Consider the following 24,138-nt stretch of genomic DNA (forward strand, 5'->3'; position numbering starts at 1 on the left):
AGGCATCAATAATAGATAATCCCTGGATATTAAATTCATGTTAGAGATAGCACTGTGGATTACTATTAGAGGCCATTGTCACTTCCTCCTGTAAAACACCACTGCCCATCTGAAAACAGAGTTGGCGATGTGAGTAAAATTGGCTACTCTAACTCCGTGAAGGTAGCTCTAAATCCTTTCTATCCAAATATTTGCCCTCCTCTGGTTTGGTCGGTGACAAGGAGACAAACCTGAGCCAATGAGCCTAAGTGGCTGGTAATGCTTTGGGTGACCAGGAAGGGATTTTAGTGTATCTTAACAATCATGTGGGAAAGACACTGCTTGCTCATGGCTAGCTCAACCTGCTGTTGGGACTCCAGGGACATTCCAGTACCTGTCAGGGACACCTTTAAACTCTGAAAATTCTCCCTTATTTTCCCATCTGCTACATCAGCTGCCTATAAATGCTTTTGTCAGTTAAAAAAAGTTTCTGGAGCTCTGATCTAGTACAAGTTCCAGGTTCCATCTCTTTCAGAATTGATGGGCTCTGTCTGGTTTCCCCCTTGAAGCACACTCCAAGGATCTACTGTATCCACAGTTTGGACCTCTCTTTGGGTCAGCTTTGGAATTTCGCTACCTGGGTATCGGGCCATTCAGCAGTGCTGATTGGGTGAGGCAAGGACTTTTACTACTTGGGGCCATTCAGATCTATTGAAGGTCGTTCTGGTGTGAAAAAAATATTGGTGTAAGAGAGATTCAAAGGTTAAAGAAACATCCCATACATTTGTTTTGGTTTCATTTGGCTTAGAATTCTCTTTTGGCAAGCTTTGATATGCTTTTATTTGCTTTTGTATTTTGCACCATGGGGCTAGATCCCCAACATATTTTTCTGCTGCTTATAACTGCTTTCATAGGATGAGCAGCAGGGTTTCATTCAGCACCATCTAAAATTATATAAGCCATTTTGTATTCAGGTAATTCTGAGATTTCTTTGTGAGCCAAAACAGAATTCAAGTTTCATGATCCATTGGTCCACAAAAATAACTTTAGATTAATTTTTTAAGGTGCTGTTGTGTTTAAAAAGCTCTGTTACAAGCTTCTCAAAACAATTCCCAACTTGAAACTATACTACAAAGCCATTGTGATAAAAACAACATACTACTGGCAAAGAAACAGACCTGAGGATCAGTGGAACAGATTGGAAGACACAAAAACAACTCCAGATGTACTCAGCTACCTTATCTTTGACAAAGGCGCTGGCCATCTCCACTGGAGGAAGGACGGCCTATTTAATAAATAGTGTTGGAAAAACTGGATCTCAACCAGCCAAAGATTAAAGCTAGACCCTTATCTTTCACCATGCACTAAATTAAAATCCAAGTGGATTAAAGATCTAAATATTAAAACAGAAACACTAAACTTGCAGGAAGATAAGTTAGGCAGAACTCTTGAAGACACTGGCATATGAAAAGGCTTTATGAACAAATCCTCAGTAGCACAAGAACTAGCAGAAAGAATCAACAACTGGGATCTCATCTTATCAAAAAGCTTCTACACTATAAAAGTAACCATCAACAAAACTAAGAGACAACCTACAATGTGAGAAAAAAATTTACCAGCTGATTCTCAGACAAAGGACTATTATATAGAACATATAAAGAACTCAAAACAATCAGTCCCCCCCAAATATAAAGACCCATTTCAAAAATGGACATCTGAAATGAACAGACATTTCTCAAACAAAGAAGTAAAAGCAGCAAGTAAATATATGAAAAAATATTCCACATCATGGGTCATTTGAGAGATGCAGATGAAAACAGGTGAGATTCCACCTCACCCCACCAAGAAAGGCTGCTATCAAGAAATTAACCAGTAACAAATGCTGGCAGGGTTGTGGGGAGAAAGGAACCCTTCTCCATTGTTGGTGGGAGTACAGACTGGTGCAACCACTATGGAAATCAATGCAGAGATACCTCAAAGAGCTGGGTCTACAGGTTCCATTTGACCCAGCCATCCCTCTTCTGGGTATCATTCCAAAAGAATTAAAATAATGATACCAGAGTGATATGTGCACACCCATGTTGATAGTGGCACAGTTTCTAATAGCCAACACTTGGAAACAGCCCATTTGCCCATCAGTTGGAGATTGGATAAAGAAGATGTGGTTTTTCTATAAAATGGAATACTGCTCAGCCATAAAGAATGAGAAATTAGACTCATTCATAGGAAAATGGATACATATTGAGGATATACTTCTAAGTGAAATAAATAAGTCACACATGTGTAAATACTGAATAGCTCCTCTGGTGTGAAAAAACTGTAATAATACATAAGATCCTAATGAGATAACAGACATTCTGAAATGGGAAGAAGAGGGATAAAGGCACAGGGAAAGTGGGAAGCATAAGGGAAAGGTAATAAGGGAAAAACTTTTCAGAAAATGAAAAAAATGGAAAAAAGTGTTTGTAAATGGGAAGGGGAGGAAGGTATGAAGGGAAGGCAGGGAAAAGGGGAAAAATGAGAACCAAGACCACTTGTCATGTAAAGGCACAAGATCCAAATAATGAATGTAACTGTACTGTATACATACAATAAGCAAATAAACTCAAATACAAAAAAAAAGAAATCACTGCCCTGACCTTCCTTCTCACATGCAAATTATCTGGTATGTGAATACCTTCTGTACAATGATCACCAAGCCTAAATCTAACAATAAAACACAACCTGATTCCTAAGTTGCCATAGGGGGGTACTACAAATCCTGCCCTCTGGCTAAACCTAAGGAGAAATCTCATGCTAATACTAACTGCAAAATCTCATCCAAAAATCTCCCAGAGAAAAATTCCAAGGCTATCACTCACCCTAATCCTAGCCCTAACCCTAATCTTAACCCTGACCCTGGAGGAGGTATTTATATTCCCACATTACTCCAAAAACTGCATGAGAAATTAACAGCAACACTCACCCTCAAACGCACATTACACTACACAGAGAGTGAAATGGGGAGCCTACTCCATCTCCTAAATCTAGCTGTACTCCTACTCTCTAGCCAATCACTACCAATTATATCCATACCACAATGTTCAGGTCCTTGGAAACCTGCAGTACAACCGACCTTCAAAAAAGTCAATACCCACAAGTCCCTTCTCACATGAAAATTATCTGGTACTTGTATTCCTTCCATATCATGGTCACCAATGTTAACCCTAAACCTAATGCACAACCTGATCCCTAAGTTCCTATAGGGCAGTACTTGAAATACTGACTTTGGCTAAACCTATGGTGAAATTTCATGGTGATACTAACTATGAAACCCACACACCAATACCCAGATAGAGAAATTCCAGTCTATTACTCCCCCCAATCGTAACACTAACCCTCACCCTAAGCATGAACCTCCAGGAGGTACTTATATTCCTACATCATTCCTAACACTGAACGTCAAATTAACACCAAGCCTCACCATCAAACACACACTACACTATACAGGGAGTGAAAATGGGATCCTATTCCATCTCCTAAATCTAGCTCTAGTGCTACTCTCTAGCCAATCACTACACAGTATATCCAGACCTCAATGTTCAAGTCCTTGGAAGCCCTCATTCCATTCCACCTTCAAAAAAGTCACTGCCCTCACCTTCGTTCTCACATGTAAATTATCTGATATGTGAATTCTTTCCTTATCATGCTCCCCAATCCTAACCCTAACCCTAACTCAAAACCTGATCCCTAAGTTCCCAAAGGGTGGTACTGCAAACCCTGCCCTGTGGCTAACCCTAACAAGAAATCTCATGCTAATACTATGAAACCCACACCCCAATACCCAGGTAGAAAAATTCCAAAGCTATCACTCACCATAATCCTAACTCTAAACATAAACCTAACACTGACCTTCAAGGACTTACTTATATTCCTTCATCATTCCTAACACTGAAAGTTTAATTAACAACAAACGTCACCCTCAAACACACACTACACTACACAGGGAGTGAAAAAGGGAGTCAATTCCCTCTCCTAAATCTAGCTCTAACACTACTCGCTAGCCAATCACTATCTATTATATTCAGAACGCAACGTTTAGGAAATTGGAAACGCCCAGTACATCCCACCTTCAAATAAATCGCTGACCTCACCTTCTTTCTCACATGAAAATTATCAGGTACATGAATTCCTTGCATATCAGGCTTACCAATCCTAACGCTAACCCACAACCTGATTTCTAAGTTCGCATAGGGTGGTACTTGAAATCCTGCCCTGTGGCCTAACCTAAGGAGAAATCTCATGTTGATACCAACAATAAAACCCACATCCCAATACACAGGTAGAGAAATTCCAAGGCTATCACTCACCCTAAATCTAACCCTAATGATAAACCTACCCCTGATCCTCGAAGAGTCACTTATATTCCTACATCATTCCTAACACTAAACATCAAATTATCACCAAACCTCACTCTAAACAAACACTACACTACACACGGAGGGAAATGGGGAAAATATTCCTTTTCATAAATCTAGCTCAAACCTACTTGCTAGCCATTCACTACCCATTATATGCACACTGCAATGATTAGTTTCTTGGGAATACGCAGTACATCCCACCTACAAAAAAGTCACAACCCTCACCTTGAATCTCACAAGCAAATTATATGGAACATGAATTCCTTGTGTATCAAAGGCACCAATCCTAACAATAATCCTAACCCAAAACCTGATCCCTATGTTCCCATAGGGCAGTACTTGAAATCCTGCCCAGTGGCTAACCATAAAGTGAAATCTCATGCTAATACTAAATATGAAATCCACACACCAATATCCAGGTAGACAAATTCAAAGGCTATACTAACCCTAAACCTAACCCAAACCCCAATATTCCTACATCATTCCTAACACTAAACAGCAAATTAACACCAACACTCATGTCAAACACACACTACAATACACAGGAGGTGAGTTGGGAAGCCTATTCCATGCCATAAACCTAGCTCCAACCCTACTTTCTAGCCAACCACTACTCATTATATCCAGACCGCAATGATCAGGTCCTTGGAAATGCACAGTATATCCCATCGTCAAAAAGTCACTGCCATCACCTTCTTTCTCTCATGAAAATTATCTCATACGTGAATTCCTTGCATATCATGCTTACCAATCCTACCCAAGCCCTAACCCACAAGCTGATTCCAAGTTCACATAGGGCAGTACTTGAAATCCTGCACAGTGGCTAACCTAAGGGGAAATCTCATGTAGATACTAACTACGAAACCCACATGTAAATACACAGGTAGAGAAATTCCATAGTTATCACTCACCCTCATTCTAACGTTAACCATAACACTAACACAGATGCTCGAAGAGGGACACACTACTCTATGGCCAATCACCACCTATAATATCAAAGCATCAATGTTCAGGTCCATGGAAAACCACAGTAAATCCTACCTTCAAAGAAGTCACTGCAATCACCTTATCTCTCACATCGAAATTCTCTGGTAAATGAATTACTTCCGCATCATGCTCACCAATCCTAACCCTAGCCTGAACCCACAACCTGATTCCTATTTTCCCATACGGCAGTACTTGAAATCTTCCACTGTGGCTAAGCCTATGGTGAAATCTCATGCTGATACTAACTAGGAAACTCACACCCCAATACCCAGGTAGAGAAATTCCAAGGCTATCACTCACTGGAATCCTAATCCTAACCCTAACCCTAACCCTGACCATCGAGGAGGGGCTTATATCCCTACATCATTCCTAACACTGAACATCAAATGAACACAAGCCCTCCACCTCCAACATACATTACACTACACAGGGAGTGAAATGGGGAGGCTGTCTGTCCCTGAATCTAGCTCTAATCCTACTCGCTGGCCAGTCACTACCCATTATATCTAGGGTGCAATATTCAGGTCCTTGGAAACACACATTACATCCCACCTTCAAAAAAGGCACTGCCCTCACCTTCCCTCTCACATGCAAACTATCTGGAAAGTGACTTCCCTCCATATCATGGTCACCAATCCTAACCCTAACCATAACCCACAACCTGATTCCTAAGTACCCACAGGGGGAACTTGAAATCCAGTACTGTGGCTAAGCCAAGGCGAAATCTCATGCTGATACTAATTAGGAAATTCACACCAGAATACCCAGGTAGAGAAATTCCAAGGCTATCCTTCTCCGGAATCCTAACACTAACCCTAACCCTATCCCTGACCCCTGAGGAGGGATTTATTTTCCTACATCATGTCTAACACTGAAGGTCAAATTAAAACCAACCCTCACCTTCAACACACACTGCACTACATAGGGAGTCAAATAGTGAGAACAATCCATCCCCTAAATCTAGCTCTAACACTACTCGATGGTCAATCACTACCTATTCTATCAAGGCAGAAATGTTCAGGTCCGTGGAAAACAACAGTACCTCCTACCTTCAAAAATATCACTGCCCTCACCATTCTGCTCACATGCAAATTATCTGGTACCTGAATTCTTTCCATATCATGCTCAACAATTCTAACCCTAACCCTAACCCACAACCAGATTCCTAGCTTCCCATAGGGCGGTACTTGTAGTGCTGCACCACTGTGGCTAACCCTAAGGCACAATCTCATGCAGATATTAACAATGAAACCCATGAATCCACACCCAGGTAGAGATATTTCAAGGCTATCAGTCACCCTAATCCTAACCCTAACCCTAAGCCTCACCCTGACTCTTCAAGAGTTACTTATATTCCTACATCATTGGTAACAATGAACCTCAAACTAACACCAACTCTCACACTCAAACACATACTACACTAAACAGGGAGTGAAATAGGGAGCATATTCCCTACCCAGAATGTAGTTCTATGCCTACTCTCTAGCCAATCACTACCCAATCTATATAGAAGGCAACAGCCAGGTGCTTGGAAAGACACAGTACAACCCACCTTCAAAAAAGTCTCTGCACTCACCTTCTGGCTCACGTGGTAATTATCTGGTAAGTGAATTCCTTCTGTATCACGATCACCAATACTAACCCAAAACCTAACACACAACTTGAATCAGAAGTTCCCATAGAGATGTACCTGAACTGCTACACTGTGGCTAAACCAAAAGCACAATCTCATGTTGAGCATAACTATGAAACCCACACCCCAACACCCAGGTAGAGAATTTCCAAGGCTATCTCTCACACTAATCCTAACCCTAACCCTAACCCTATCCCTGACCCTAAAGGAGGGACTTATATTCCTACATCATTCCTAACACTGAAGGTCAAATGAACACGAACCCTTACCCTCAAACACAGACTACACTACATAGGGAGTCAAATGGGGAGACCATTCCATCCCCTAAATCTAGCTCTAACACTACTCAGTACCAATCACTACCTATTCTATCAAGGCCGCAATGTTTAGGTCCATGGAAAACCACAGTATATCGCACCTTCATAAAAGTCTCTGCCCTCACCCTTCCCTCTCACATGCAAACTATCTGGTATGTGAATTCCTTCTGGATCATGCTCACCAATCCTAACCCTAACCCTAACCTGCAACCCGATTCCTAAATTCCCATAGGGCGATACTTCAACTGCTGAACTGTGGCTAACCCTAAGGCACAATCTCATGCTGAGACTAACTATGAAACCCACACCCCAACACGCAGGTAGAGAATTTCCAAGGCCATCTCTCACACTAATCCTAACCCTAACCCTAATCCATAACCCTAACCCTAAACCCTAGTTTAGACCATCATACTCATGCTCAAATCATCAGGTACTTGAATTCCAGCACTATTCTTATACCTAACCCTAAACATGACACTAACCAAAATATCCATACTCTGACACACAGGGACTTAACTTCCAAGAGTATCACTAACCCCAAACCTAACCCTAACCTTGAGGCTAAACCTAACCCTAACACTGCCAGACATAGCCACACAGTAATCCTCAGATTCTTCAAATCAAAAAATACACCTAACAAGCGCAAGGACCCGAGTTCAATCCCCGGTACCAAAAAAAAAAATACACCTAAGCCTCTTAGTAATCATAACCATAACCACCATACCCACTCTCCAATAATCAGGTACTTGTATTCCAAGCATATCCCTAACCCTAACCTGAACCCCAATTTAAAGCCTAAATCAACCCGTCATAGCCACACTGCAACACTCTGGTACCTGAAATCCAACACTATATCTCACCATGACACTAACCCTAAACCTAATCTTCATACTCACATGACTATAATCAGGTACTTGGATCCAACCATATCTCTAAACCTAACCATAACCCCAATGCTAACCATAATCCTAAAACTAAACGATTCCCACACTCTATTAGTCAGGTACATGAATGCAAAAACTATCTGAAAAAATTTACACTAATTCAAACCCTAACAGTCAAACCCACACTCCAAAACTCAGGTACATGAATCTGAACCATTAGCCTAAGAGTAAACCTAACCCTAACCCTAGCACTAACCATCATATCCACCAGCCGATGCACAGGTAATTGAATTTCTACTCTATCCTTAAAACTAAACCTAACATAATCAATAACACTAACCACCAAACACACAGTTCAATACATAGGGATTTTAATTCCAAAAGTACCACTTAGCGCAACCCTAACCCTAACACTAACAGCCATCTCCACACTGCAATACTCAGGCCCTTCAAATCCAAAAATATACCTAAACCTTACACTATTCCTAATATAGCCATCATACTCACTCTGCATTAATCAGGTACTTCTATTTCAAGCATCTCCCTCACCATAAGCCTAGCCCTAACCCTAATCCAAACCCAAATCTCAACACTACCAGTCATATCCACACTGCATTGCTCAGGTAATTGAAATTCATCCTATACCTCATCATAAAACTAACCCTAACCAATCTTTATATTCACACTGCAATAATCAGGTACTTGAATTCCAACCATATTCCTAACCCCAACACTAACTAAAACCATGATTCCTATACTCCAATACTAAAGTACACGAATGCCAACACTATCCAAAACTCTTACACTAACAGGAATCCAAAAGCTAACAATCATCCCTACACTCCAAAGCTTAAGTACATGAATTTTAAACCATAAACATAACACTACAACTAACCCTAACCCTAACCATCATACCCACAATCCAATACCCAAGATATGTGTCCTTCTACACTATAACTAACCCTAACCCTAAAACTAAGGCTAACACTCACTCTCAAAAACCACACTCCAATTCACAGGTACTTCAATTCTGACACTGTTATTAACCCCAAACCTAACCCTAACCTGAAACTAACCCTATCCATCACAGCTACACTGAAATGCTCACATACTTGAAATAAAACAGAATACCAATCCCTAACACTAACTCTACCACTTATCATCATGCTCACACTCAAATGATCAGGTACTTGAATTCCAACGCTATCCTGAACTATAACCTTAACATTAACCATAATACCCACACTCCAATAGTCAGGCACCTGAATCCCAAATCTCTCTGTAACACTTAAGCTAACTCTTAAGCTACAAATCTCTCTGTAACACTGCAAAACTCAGATAAATGAATTTGAACCATAAACTTAATCCTCAATCTACCCCTGAACCTAACCATGACACACTCAGTCCAATACATAGATACTTGAATTCCTACACTATCCCTAATCCTAACCCTAAATCTAACACTAATACTAGTCATCAAACTAATACTCCAATACACAGGTACTTAAACTCCAAGACTGTCATTTACCCCAAACTTAACCCTAGCCCTAATACTCTCCATCATAGCAATGGTGAAATGCTCAGGTTCTTGAATCCAACACTGTACCTCATCCTAACACTCACCTTCATAGTCACACTACAATAAGGTTCTTGAATTCCAAAAGGATCTCTTACCATAAGTATAATCCTAACCATAACCCTAACGCTAACCATAATTTCCACACTTCAATAGGCAGGTACCTATATTCCAACACTATCTATAACCATTACTGTAACACAAACCCCAAACTAACAATGATGCCAACATTCCAAAACCCAACTAAAAGAATTTGAACTCTAAACTTAAACCTGTATATAACCCTGTCTTTATCCAGCATACCAACAATTCAATGCCCAGGTACTTGAATTCTTGCACTAACCCTAAACCTAGCCCCCAACTAATGCTAATACTAAGCATTACACCCACACTCCAATACACAGGTACTTAAATTCCAAGACTATCTCTTACCAAAACTCTAACACTACCCCTCATAGTCACAGTGAAAATCTCAGGTTCTTTAAATCCAACAATATGCCTAACCCTAACACTAATCCTAACCTTAACCCTCATACTTACACTACAATAATCAGGTACTTTAATTCTATCCATATCCCTAACCCTAAACCTAACCCTAACCTAACACTAACCATAATTCCTACCCATAGCCAGGTACATGAAGATAAACACTATCTGTAACCCTTACACTAACACTAACCCTGATCCTAACAAGCATACCCACACTCCAAAACTCAGGTACATGAATTGTGCAGGGGAAGAAGTAGCAGCCTTTTCTCAGAGAAGGCCAAGGGCCCAGGGCCACATGCTCAGCTGAAAACTATGAGCTCAGCATCCAACCAGCAGTTTGCAGATGGCTGCACCAAGGTGGCAGAGAAAGGAGCCCAAAGAGGGGCCAGCAGATGCAGCCCGAGTGGTGGATGATCCACAGCTGCTGTATGGTGCAGTCACCTTTAAGTGGTTCAATATGCACATAGGGTTCAGCTTCCTCTCCATTACTGCTGGCACCATGCTCTCACTCAACCCACTGTTGGACATCTTTGTGCACCAGAGTAAGCTACACATGTAGGGTTTCCCAATCCTGAAGGAGGGTAAAGCAGTGGAGTTCACCTTTAAAAATTCTTCCAAGGGCCTAGAATCCATTCAGGTCACTGGTCCTGGTGGGATGTTCTGTATGGGGAGTGAGAGATGGCCCAAGGGGAGGAACATGCAGAAGGGCAGATCCGAAGGAGACGGATGCTACCACTCTGGTGGTCTAGACCATCATGCCAAGGAATGCAAACTGCAGCCCCTGTCTAAGAAGTGCCACTTCTGCCAAAGCATTAACCATATGTTGGACTCATGTCCACTGAAGGCCCAGCAGGGTCCCAGCTCCCAGAGGAAGCCAGTCTACTTCCAGGAGGAGGAAGAAGAGATCAATGGTCCTGTCCTACTTCTGGAGGCCTTAAATTGAGCACAGTGGGCAGGGGGATACTCTTTGCTTTGAGGAAGTTTCAAGGAACAGCCATCAATCAGCAAAATAGACAATGTGGGGATAGGGTGGGTTGGGGTACTGTCACTGCCAATTATCTCAGGCTAGGGTTCCCAGCATCTCACCCCACTGGGGTAGAAGGGACTCCAATCATGCTCTACCCAAGTAAAAGTGAGGGCTTTGGAGATCCACTCTAGAACCTGCATGCTTTATCTGAGGCTTTACCCCCAGAAGGATAGGGAAATTGTTTTCATTTTAAAGGATGTGTAATAATAATATTTCCCTTGCTAGGGTGAATCAAGTGAGTATGAGATCATATTAATGAACCCAACCAACAAGCTACTACATTGTGTGGGACAGAATCTCAGGAGCAACACGGGGTTTCTTAGCATCTTTTTTCCTCATAACCCAATATTGGGATGTGGTGCTGTGAACTTTTCAAAGCAATGAGTTGTGATGAAATGCAAAATGGGTGCTCAGGAGAACACTTGCTGATCTCAGTCCCACCCCTTTCTGGTCAAATGTGATTTTATTTACTTGCTCTTTACTTTGTTTTCTTTATTAAGTTTAATGGTATATTTTAGGTATACAATACAGTTACATTCATCATTGGGATCTTGCATCTTTACATGACTTATCTTGATTCTTATTCTTCCCCAATCCCCAGCCCTCCCTTCAGCTCTTCCACCCTTCCCTGTTTACAAAAACATTGTTTCTATGCTTTTCCTTTACATATATGTTTTCATTTCCCTTTTACCTTTCCTCTACTCCTACCACTCCCTCTATCTTTTAGACATTTTCTTCCTATTACACAATATCAAGTACACATTTGCTCCTTATTTACACTTTTAGTTTTTCACACCAGAGAAACTCATCAGTATTTACACGTGTCTTATTAATTTCACTTGAGTATGGCCTCAATGTGCATCCACTTAGCTATAAATATCTCTAGTTGCTCATTCTTTATGTCTGAGTAGTACTTCATTTTATTTTTTAAAAAAACACATATCTATTTTACCTAGTCTCAGGTTGATGGGCAAATGGGCTGTTTCCAAGTTTTAGCTATTACAAACTGTGCTGTTATAAACATGGGTAAGCATATATCACTGTGGTATGATTCTTTTAATTCTTATGGGAGGATACTGAGCATAGGAATGTCTGGGTCAAATGGGATTTTAAATACTAGTTGTTTGAGGTATCTCCATGTTGATTTCCTCAGTGGTTGCACCAGTCTGCACTCGACCAATAATGAAGAAAGGTTCTTATCTCATTACAACCCCACCAGCACTTGTTATTGTTTGATTTCTTGATAGCAGCCATTCTTTCTGGGGTGAGATGGAATGTCAGTGTTGTTTTCATGTGCATCTCTTGAATGACCAATGATGTTGAGCATTTTTTCATAAGTTTACCAGCTCCTTTTACTTGTGTGAAAAATATCTGTTCATTTCAGATGCCCATTTTTGAATCAGGTCTTTATATATGGGGGGCATCTGATTTTTCTGACTTCTTTATATAGTCTAGATAGTGGACCTTTGAGGAATAGATGGTAAAATTTTTTTCCAACTTTATGGGTTGTCGCTTAGCTCTGTGATTTCTCTGGCAATGTACAAAATTTTTTAAAAGATGAGATCCCAATTTTTGATTTTTTTGCGTGTGCTAGTTCCCATGCTACTGAGGATTTGTTCATAAAGCCTTTTGCTATGCTGATATCTTCAGCATATCTAACTTATCTTCCAGCAAGATTAGTGTTTGTTTTATTATTTAGATCTTTAATCTACTTGGATTTTACTTTAGTACATGGTGAAATATACAGGTCTAGTTTAAATCTTTAACAAATTGAAATTCAGTTTTTCCAATACCATTTATTAAAGAGGCTATCTTTCCTCCACTGAGGATGGTTGACTCCTTTGTCAAAGATGAGGTAGTGAGTATGTCAGGATGTGTTTCAGCATCTTCTAATCTTTTCCACTGATCTGTTTCTTTGCCAGTACCATGCTGTTTTTTTTTTTTCAGAGTGGTTTTGTAGTATAGTTCCAAGATGGAGATTGTGATACCCCCTGCCATGTTTCTGTTGCCTAAAATGGTTTTTGCTGTTCTTGGTCTCTTCTGATTCCAAATGAATCTTGGGGTTGTTTTCTCTTGTTCTGTGAAATATACTATTGGGATTACAATAGGGATTGCATTGAATTTGGAAGTATGGCCATTTTCACTATAGTGATTCTTCCTACCCAGGAACAAGGGATGTCTTTCCATTTTCTTATATCCCCTTCAATTTTTTCTTCAGAGTGTTGCAGTTCTCCATGCAGAGATTTTTGTTTCCTTTGTTAGATTTATTCCTAGATTTTTTTTTTGCATGCTATTGTGGGATTACCTAATTTCACTTCAGTGAGTCTGTTACTTGTGTATAAGAAGGCTATTAATTTTTGAGTGTTTACCTTGTTTCCATCTACTTTAGTGAATCTGTCCATTAAGTCTAGAAGTCTTTTGGTGGAGTGTTTTGGGTCTTCTATGTAGGGTATTATATCATCAGCAAATAATGATGCTTTCACTTATTCTTTTCCTCTCTTTATTGCTTTTATTTCTTTCTCGTGTCTAATTGCTGTGGCTAATGTTTCCAGAACTATATTGAACAGGAGTGGTGGTAGTGGACATCCTTGTCTTGTTCCTGATTGTAGCATGGTTTTCAGTTTTCACCACTCAATATGATGTTGGCTGTTGGTGTTTCATAGATAGCCTTTACCAAGTTGAGATAAATACCATCTATTCCAGTTTTCTGCAGGGCTTTTACCATGAATGTGTGTTGAATTTTGTCAATGCTTTTTCTGCATGTATTAAGATGATCATGTTTTTTGTCCTTGACTCTGTTAATATAGTGCATTATATTTATTGATTTATGTATGTCAAACCATCCTTGCATCCCTGGGATAAATCCAACTTGGTCATTGTTTATGATCTTCTTGATGACCCTCACCTTGACTCCAATTGATTACCAATAAAAATAAGTGGCTTGGACTGGCCAGTACCTTTGTTAATTGCACCAGCACTGGTGGGTCATCCTGGCACCTCACTTTCTGTCTCTCTTAGTTTGGTTAGTTCCACCCCCCTCAGGCCTGTGTCATGTACTGGGCAGGAAACTGGAACTTAACTGCAGGGGTCCAGCACATAAGGAACCATTAAAAAATTTTAAATAGCTCTCCCAATTGGCTTGTCAGCTCATTTTTGTGATTAATGCAGTTATTCCTCTATAAATTACTTTGTACATTTAATAGCAGGCACAGTAGGTATGTTAGAAAAACAGTTTCTCTCTGACATTCTAACTATTCAGTAGAGGAAGGAAGCAGATATGCATGCAACAACATAGTCTGGTGAGTTAAGGGAAGGTACAGAAAAAAAATTCTAAGCTGATTTTAAGAGATGGGTATTGGTTAGTGATAAAGGTTGGTGACTAGGCAATGTATCAGCTGGTCAATGTCATGCACATTTTGTGACAAAGTAAGTGCCCATGTTACATTTATTTGGAGTTGAAGATACTTCAGGCCTAAGTTTAATAGGTAGGAGGGGATACCAAATTGTAAAAGGCAAATACTTCAAGCCTAAGTTTGACAGGAAGGAGAAGATACTAAATATTATTTTGAAGGGAAGCAGGGAATAGATTTGTTTCCAAAGTTCATTTTGGTGAGAAAACTTTACAAATTAAACAGAAAAGGGATACCACCTATGAAGGGGTTACACAAATCATAAAAAGATATTACTATGCTCCAGGCCATCACTGTTGGTTTCAAGACTGCCCTGTTCAAAAAGCTGAAACTACAGACTGAAGGTCAATTTTCTTACCTCCTCATCTTTTGGATCCATTCAAGGTGGGTGTTTCTGAGTGAGAATTATCAGTAGATTTGACAAACTTCAAAGTGCATGCGCAGTAATGAGTCTGCAGATGAGGTCCATAGAACCACAGTCTAACACAGGAAGTAAGTTTCTGATTGGGGTGGGGGGGTGTTCTCAGGAAGAATGGAGAGTAAGAATAGGACAAATGGGAAGAAAATAAAATCAGCTTCAGTCAGATCCCAACCATGTGAAAAACTGACAGAATACAGCTAACCATGGAGTTAATCCTACCTTGAAGGAAGGGCACTGGACTTTCATACTCCTTTACCTAATTAAATCTATGACACTTATGACAAAGGGCTACTTGTAGGTCATAGAGAGAGGCAATCCAAACGACCCACTCCAGGAAATTAATGCATTTGGCCAATTACAATTCTTTGGAGAAGTTACATTTATCCTTAGCTCTCTACTCACTTGATGGATGAGGGTATTTAAGACAGTAAAGAGGATCTGGGTGGACCATAAATAAAACCTATGATAGATTATTTACTGTATGTTAAATACCCCAAAAAAGGCACCTACGATCATACTTAATACCGTGGTTTAAAAATTGAGGCTGCATCATTCATAGCTATTTCCTAGGAAGAAAATAGTCTTACAAATTTTACACATGACCAATTCTAGCAAGGGTCTTTTGGAAAGGCAGCTGGATGAAACAGCTTAGAATTTATATCTAAGTATGTATTTAAGAACTTGTTCTATTCTTTTTTGCAGGGAGTGGGGATATTGTTTAATTGAGTTTATTGGTACATTTTAGGTGTACAGTACAGTTACATTCATTATTGGGATCTTGTACCTTTACATGACAGGAAAAGTGGGAAGGGTAGGGGAAAGGTAATAAAGGAAAAGAAAAAAATATGAGAAAATGAAAAAATGGAAATAAAGGGGAATTTTTCTATTCTTTAAAACAAAATTCACAGAGCTGAAGTGTCTTTTTTATTTGTCTCTCAAAATTTTTCTAGTTGTGTCCATGAAGTCAGATTTCAGGGATCTCATCAAGTTAGCAATAATTGTTTCTCTTATAGGACCAGGAATCATAGGCAACACTCATACTTGTGTATTGTGTATATTGTGTGTTTGTCACAGTTACTGAGAAAAGATCCATAGATTTTGTTCTTAGTTACTTGTTTTTCTCAAATATAGTCATGATTTCTGTTTGAGGGATTAAAATCATTTCAACAGTTTTTGTTTCAGAAACTTCCTGGGTTACATACAATGTAAAACAATGACTTACCTGGGAAAGGTGGCCTTTCCTGAACCACTCAACTCCTCAGTATGGTCCAGGCCATCACCCATGGTCCCAGGAAGTTCTTCTTTGTTCCTCCTCTTTTGAATTTTTAATTTTTTGGTAAGTTCCAACTTGCTTTACTATGTCACAGCAGTAAGTAGCACAAATGGTTCTGGATTTGGAATGTGTATTGGCCAGAGTCACATGCCATCATCCCAGAAAACAGGTGGCCTTTTCTTTCTCTTATGGCTCTTATCATTTTCCAGAGTCTATCTTCCATGGAGCAGTGGATATATGGGCTTTTATCTGGCTAAACATCACTAGCATGACTTCTGAAGTTCCAGTTGTGCAAACAATTCCACCCCAGAAATCAGAGTTACCCAAAGTACTCTCATTCTCATGACCTGTTTCCTTTTCTTTTATTGGGCAGATTTCATTTTCTCTTTCTGTACAAGTCCAGCGTGATACCTGATACAATACTGAATATTAGATTGTTTCTAGAATTTGGTTTTGCCAGTCTCAGCCTCTCTGTGCTGACTAGCAATAACAGTTTTGTGGTTAACTGCTGGCACAGTCACTGAAAATTTTGGAATACTACTTCTTTTTATTGTAACTAAATGTATTTCACCTGTATATTTACAAGTCAAAATTCACTGAGCATAAATTACTAGAGTCATAGAAGAAGGATATAGGCATGATTTCTTGGGGAAAAAAAACACTAAGAAAATATTGTGTTATTTAGGTAAATGCTGTGAAATCCAAGGAGACTGAATCTTTAGACCACTATGCAAGTGTTATCCTGTGTCACAATTGCAGTGCAGGTTGAGTGAAATGAGGGCATCTACAGCAAAATTCAGCCATCAGAGGGGTACTCAGGATCTGTGTCTATCTTAGCATCCCAGATGCTAAATTGGCTGAAAGTGGTTCAGCCAGTACAAAGTAGCAACTTTCAGAATTCAATGACTGAGGATCCTGCTCATGTCTATTTGCCATTTTTCAGTACAAAATCATATTCTCATAGCTATTACCTATGGGCTTAGTTTTGTTTTGTTGTTTGGGGGGTTGTATTACTATGTGGTCTAAATATGATTCAGAGTCTTTAGGAGAACTGGAAAGTATTTTCTTCTAGTCTTTCTTTTCATCATTGTTCTACTACATCATTTGTCTTCATGTTTGCATAGTAATAGCACTATATGCCTTCTGAAGAGGAAGAAGAAAGAAAAGAGAAATAAGGAGGAAGAATTAGATATGTTAGGAAAGTTAAACTGTGTCATAAATTTCAAATAAACATTTGAGCACATTTTCTCTGGCAAAATAATATGACTTTGCCACTTACACTTGGTGTCTTATACATAGTCAAGTGGTGCAAGGACAGAGGAGTGAGTTACTGAGAGAGTGCATAAAATGCTGAGAGATGGCATGAGCTTATTGAAATTTATTCATGAGAATTAAGTGGAAAGAACTAGAAAGATTGTAACTCAGTAACAGAAGAGGGCCCCGTGGTGATGAGATGGACAGAAGATTATGCACAAGACTTGATGACAGTGAGCCAGACAAAAAACTACCAGGAGTGTTGTGGAATGGGCTGGACTGGAGACACCCAGAAGGTGCCCACACTGTCCAGTGGTAGCTGGCTGCACTCCACAGGGCTCTGTCCCATTCAGTCATTGCAGGAATGGGTTTCCAATATTTAATTGCATAAACAGTGATTTCAATATCTTGCATGTTCCATTGTGTAGTCAGTATTCCAAGAAATAGCAGATGAGCATGTGTTTCATCTGCCCAGCCACTAGGGTCCTTCAGGTAATACTTTCCTGCACAAATTTCTATAGGCATGTAACAATGTCTCTTTCAACTGGCCAGAGTCTTGTGAACACAAAAGAAGCATTTGAAGTCCATGGTAGAAATTGTCCTAGTTTTTGCTTGGATGATATAATAGTCACCTTAAAAAAAAGTGTTGCCTGCTTCAAACACAGTCTGTATTTCAGTCCAAATAAACAAAGAATAACAAAATAGACATCCGTCAGTCAAAATGTTACAGACATTGAGCTACATCTGTAGAATGCACGTGGGTATTTATCTGGTGTTAGGACTGATGGGAGCAGACATATCTGAAGAAGGAAAAGACAAAAAAGGGAGAATAATTACTTTTTTACCACATTTGGTCCTGAAATTCCTGAGTTTGATTTATGAAGCTTTTTTATTTGTGAACTATCCCTCCCCCCGCAAAAAGAAAAAAAAAACCTATGGTGAACTATTATTTCCTTAAACTAATCTACAGAATTTCACTGCAAACAACACGCTGTTAGTGGAGAGTATTCTAGGGATGAGAGGGGGTCTTGTACATCGCAGGGGACATAACCATCAGCTATGCATTGTAGTTAGGAAGTTGGCAATAAAATTAGAAACATGTACACATTTTTACTCAGTGATTTTTCTAAAGAAATAAATTCTACAGTCATACTCATTTGTTTGAAAAAATATTCAGTGTCACAGTTTTCAGCATAGTTTGTAACTTTAAAGACTGGAAACAACATACACATCCATCAGTAAGAAGCCAAGTTGCATATACTGGGATACATCAAGCATAGAGGACCATGCAGACTAAAGAAGAATGTGAAGTTCTCAATTTGATAACATGGAGAGCTCTCCACAAGGAACTACATGAAAAAACAAAGGGCATGAGCATTTACACATCTATTATTATTTACATGAAGAAAAAAATATGAATGACATACTCCTAAAAGAGAAAATATATGAGTCAATCTAAAAATTGGGCTCTTGGAAAATTAGGAGAGATTTTTTCTTTTTTACTGAAAAGTAATTTAGATTTTTAGGAACATTCAGTTGAACTGCTTACTGAAATATTAAATATTTCAATTTAGAAAACTGTACCATACATCAAGAACTGTGTCTGATTTTCAAAATACATATTATGCTAATATATAATTCAAAATACATTTTGAATTGGAGATCAAATGAATAAATTATTTGAAAAAATATAATTTTCACCAAAATGTTAAGAGGAATTATAAAATCAAACTCTTGTAGCCATTAAATAAATTAAATATAAATACAAATATTGATGCAAAATATAAGAATAAAATTCCAGAATCAAGAGAATTTACTGGTGAAACATTTATTTAAGAAGAAATCTGTCTTATATGAAGATCTACTTCAATGTGATATGAAAAAATACCTCTGAACTCAATTGTAAAAACTGGAATAAATTTGATTTTTTTTAAATTTTTTTTGAGATTTCTTTGTGCCTTTATTCAGGTGTCAATTCCATTTTGTACTTTCTGTCCTGGCCTCCTGACAAACATGAATCTAGTTTTAAGTTGTATTTCACAAATTCAGGCTTTTTGAAGGCTTTCCTTATTTTTCATTCTTATGCCAAAGTTAAATACTCTATCTATATATTACATTTCTTTTATTATTCATTAAGTTTATTGGTACAGTTTAGGTATACAATATGATGACTGGGAATTTGTAACTTTATGATATATCTTGGTTCTTATTTTTTTCCCTATTCCCCTGCTCTCCACACTTCCCTATTTACAAAGACTTTGCTTCCATTTTTTTCCTTTTCTTACATGGATTTTTAAATTCTTTACCTAGATCATTATGGTAAAACAAAATGGTCCTTTAGAATTTAAGATAAGCAGAAATTGAGAGAATTAATGACTACTAAACATGCATAAGATTCTAAAGAGAACCCTAAATACAAAACAGGAATAGGGATTAGCCAATGAGAATTAGAAAAGCATCAAACATTAGGAAAAAACAAAATGACAACAACTTGTACATAAGTTTACATAAAGGCATGGAGGTAAATGGTCTTAATTCTCCAATCAAAAGACACAGACTGGCCAATAGGGTTAAATAGATGCAATTTTTATATATATATTTGCAACAAGTACATCACACTGGCAAAGAAATATATACACTGAAAGTGTGATAATTCTCTGTCAGGTTCCTAGGAAAGGTCTGAGTATCCACTAAGTAACCTCAGAACCTCTAAAGAAAGCCTGGATACAGTCTCTATAAGTTAATGTTTTTTTAGGTACATGAGGAGATGGGAAATAGGTGAGCATTATATGCTGTCATGAGGTGAAGGCACTCTACGAAGTAAGAATCCCAGATATTGACAATATATAACAAAGCATAGTGAATATGTAGTCAGTATCTGAAATCCCTAATTCATAAACTGTCCTCATCCCATAACAGCACATAACACATAACTATTCTCTATCTCATCATTCACCTTAATAAACATTAACTCATTCTGACATAGATCTCATGGGTGTGCAGTAACACAAGTGTAAGCCTGTAACTCCAGCACTTTGGGAAGCAGCACCAGGAGGAATGAAAATTCAAGCCAAGCCTGGGCAACTTAGTGACTTAGTAAGACTGTGTCTCAAAATATGAAAATAAAAAAATGGACTGGGGGTGTAGCCCAGTACAAAAGCCCTGGGAAGGAGAGAGGAAGGAAGAGGGAGAGGAACACTGCATTTTACATATATGTGTGTACATTGTATTTGCATACAAATTGTATGAATGCGTATACACATACAATTATTTGTAAGATTTTTTTTAGACTGACCTTAATCTTGGAAAGATACCGAAAGGGAAGAAAGCAATTATGAATAGGCCTCTGTGAGGAACTTAGCGAAGAACCAAGCGTGAACTAAGACTTACTAGCTAAAAATTCCATAAGGATAGAGACTGCTACTTCCAGAAAAGAGGTGTTGTCAGAAAAACAAGAAACAACGAAACAAAGAACATACATAGAAATGTTAACTCTAAAGAGAAGTTGGACAGTGACTGTAGGTGAGAATATAGATGCAAATCTACCATGGGTGGGAATGTAAAACGGTATCCCTGAGTTGGAAAGAAGTTTGCCAGATCCTTGAATAGCTAAAAATCAACTGACCATGTGACCCAACAGTCCCACTCCCGAATATATTCAAAAGATGGTTAAAACATATTCACAAAATCTAGAGCACAAATGCTCACAGCAAGATTCTTCGTAAGAGTTGTGCCATGGTTTAATGTAGGTTCAATGTGTACAGCCTAAGGTTCCCATGATGGGGGTCTGGTCCCATATAGCGCTGAGGTGGTAGAACCTTCAGAGGTGGGGCCTCATGGAAGATAATCAGGCACAGTTACTCTACTCTCAGAGTGTATTAATGCTGGTCTCTTAAGAGCAAGCTCTTACAGAGTGAGGCCACCCTTCATGCTATCCCGATCTGCCCGTTGGGGTCCCACATGTTGTGAGGCAGGCAAGAAGGCTCTTGCCAAGACACCAGCACCATGCTGGTAGATATCCCAGCCATCAGGACCATGAACCAAATGTTTTTTTCTTTGTGTATTACCCAGATTCATGTATTTTGCTATAGGAACAAAAGATATACTAAGACAAGCCAAAAAGTGTAAGCAATGTAACTTCCATCAGCTGATGAATGGACAAAACATGGCAGTCCATATAAAGGAACATTATTCTGCCCTTAAAAAGGAATGGAGCTCTGATTCATGTTAATCACTGATGAATCTTGAAACCAACATGCTAAATGAAAGATCCAATTAATAAATAAATAAAAAGAAAGGAGATCCTTACCAAATGGTACATATTATATATTCCATTAATATGAAACATGCAGAATAGGCAAATCTAGAGATAAAAAAGATAATTGTCATGGGATGGTGGAAAAGTAACTGCTACTGGAGACAACGTTTTCTTTTGGGGGAGATTTAAATGTTCTGAAATTAGACATAGGGAATAATGGCTGCATATTTTTGTGAATACACTAGAAGGCACACTTTAAAAGCACGAATTTTATAATGTATGAACTGTGTATCAGTGTCTTTCTTTTTTTTTTTTTTTTTTTTTTTTTTTTTTTTTTTTTACCAGGGACTGAACTCAGGAACTTGCACTTTCAAGGAAGGTGCTGTACCACTAAACTAAATCCCTGGCCCATCAATTAATTAAGAGAAGTTTTTCTGAGTCCAAAGTATAAGAGGAGAGCAAAACAAAAACAAAATAAAAGAGAGAGTAGGGCAAGAAAGTGAAGACAGAAAAGCTAAAACGACTTGAGAAACCTCACTCCACATAGTCTTAGAATTCCCCACAGAAAAAAAGGTCTTTCAAAATGCTCCCAGCGTGATAGTTCATGGGACGTGCTCCTAATAAGATGTCATGAAATTTGTGACCTGCTGGGCACTCACCTGTGGTCTGAAGAATCCCTCATTCCGTTGACCTCGATTCCACACATGGGCATAAAACCAGATGGGGTTTGCATGGCAGGTCCCTATTTATAGAGAAAAGCATGTGCTGAGAGCCAGAGGGCTTGCAGAGAGGAACAAATTCACCCAGGCCTAGTTTCATCATGGGCTTCTGATGGTGAATCTGAGCAAGTGGGTAGCAAGGGATCATGCCCCACTATTAACGAATTCAGTTCTCTCACAAGGATACTGGTATGACTGGAATATGGTTTGCATGTGGCCCCCAGCTGTGGGTGCTGGAAATTTGGTCTTCAGTTTGGCAGTGTTGGGAGGTATTGAAACCTTTAAGAGGTGGGCCCAGTGGAAGGTGATTAGCTCATGGCACGCTGTCCATGGAAGGAATTAATGTGGATTTCACAGAACGCTGGTTGGTTACCACAAGCACAGGCTATTATAAAAAGAGAAAGTCTGGACCCCACATCTCTCCAGTTTCTGTTCTCACTATGTGATCTTATCTGCATGAAGATCTACAATAGACATGCCACCCACCATGAGGCCCTCACTAGAAGCAGAACAGATCAGGCTGTCTGATCTTGAATTTTCAAGCCTCCAAACTGGGAATGAAATACACCTCTCTCCTTTATAAGGCTCTCAGCCTCATGTACTTTGTTATAGTAGCAGAAAATGAACTACTGGTGACCCAAACCAAAAATGTACCCTCTATGCCAATGTAGCTGAGGCTCTTTAATCCATGAGGTTCAGGGTCAAGCTCAGTGAGATCCATATAGGCACTTGCTGCAGAGAAAATGAAGTAAATGCAATGGATGGAGCTCTGTAATACTGTGGGAGCCAATAGAAAGAGCCAAAAACCAACTGTGTCTCATCTACATAAAAGGCAATTAAAGTACTATTTGACAGAAGTGTATAGTAAGGAACTGTGTGATGCTAGCCACAGGCAGCGTCCTGTAGTTTTCCAATATCACAGATTGGCACAGGCTCCTTTGTACACCAACCAGCAACACTCACTCTTGGAAGATCCCCCTTAGTCACATCCTCCAAGGTGACCAGAGGGCTGAAACAGATGTACGTATTCTAGTTCAGCAAAGATCACTGCACTACTGTGAAGGACAGCTGGTTATCACCAGGGACAGGAGAACCTGTGCAAAGACATGCAGACAGGGAACTCCATACTAGAGGATAGCACACCCTGTTTATTATTTGTTATGGTTTGTATTTAGATGTCCCAAAGCCTCACGCAGATGAGGTGGGACTTTCTTTTTCAGAGGTAGCTGAATCTGGAATGTGTGATGCTAGGATTAAGGGTGTGTGATACTAAACCACTATATGTGAGTGATTAGTGTGGCACTGCTGTAATCCTGGTAGTCTGAATAAAAGGGACAGAAAGATTTGTTAATCTCTTGTTATCTCTGCTACCTTGTGCATGCCATGTTGTTTCTCCTCTGCAGTGTCTGTCATCCCTGTCCTGAAGCCAGCCAACTATGGACTGAAAGAAACTTCTACATTTTAAGCCAAATAAACCCATTCCCCGCTTTCAGTGTTGGGTATTTTATCTC

At 39.2% G+C, this 24,138-nt stretch overlaps 2 pseudogenes; both read left to right on the top strand.

Moving 5' to 3' along the window:
- The first annotated feature begins 10,577 nt into the window (after nt 1-10,577).
- On the top strand, nt 10,578-11,208 carry LOC104860300 (annotated as a pseudogene).
- A 4,873-nt stretch (nt 11,209-16,081) lies between these two features.
- On the top strand, nt 16,082-16,942 carry LOC117285440 (annotated as a pseudogene).
- The last annotated feature ends 7,196 nt before the right edge of the window (nt 16,943-24,138 follow it).

This window comes from Fukomys damarensis, unplaced genomic scaffold (assembly GCF_012274545.1).
Source record: "Fukomys damarensis isolate Sample0158 unplaced genomic scaffold, DMR_v1.0_HiC HiC_scaffold_10, whole genome shotgun sequence".
NCBI lineage: Eukaryota > Metazoa > Chordata > Mammalia > Rodentia > Bathyergidae > Fukomys > Fukomys damarensis.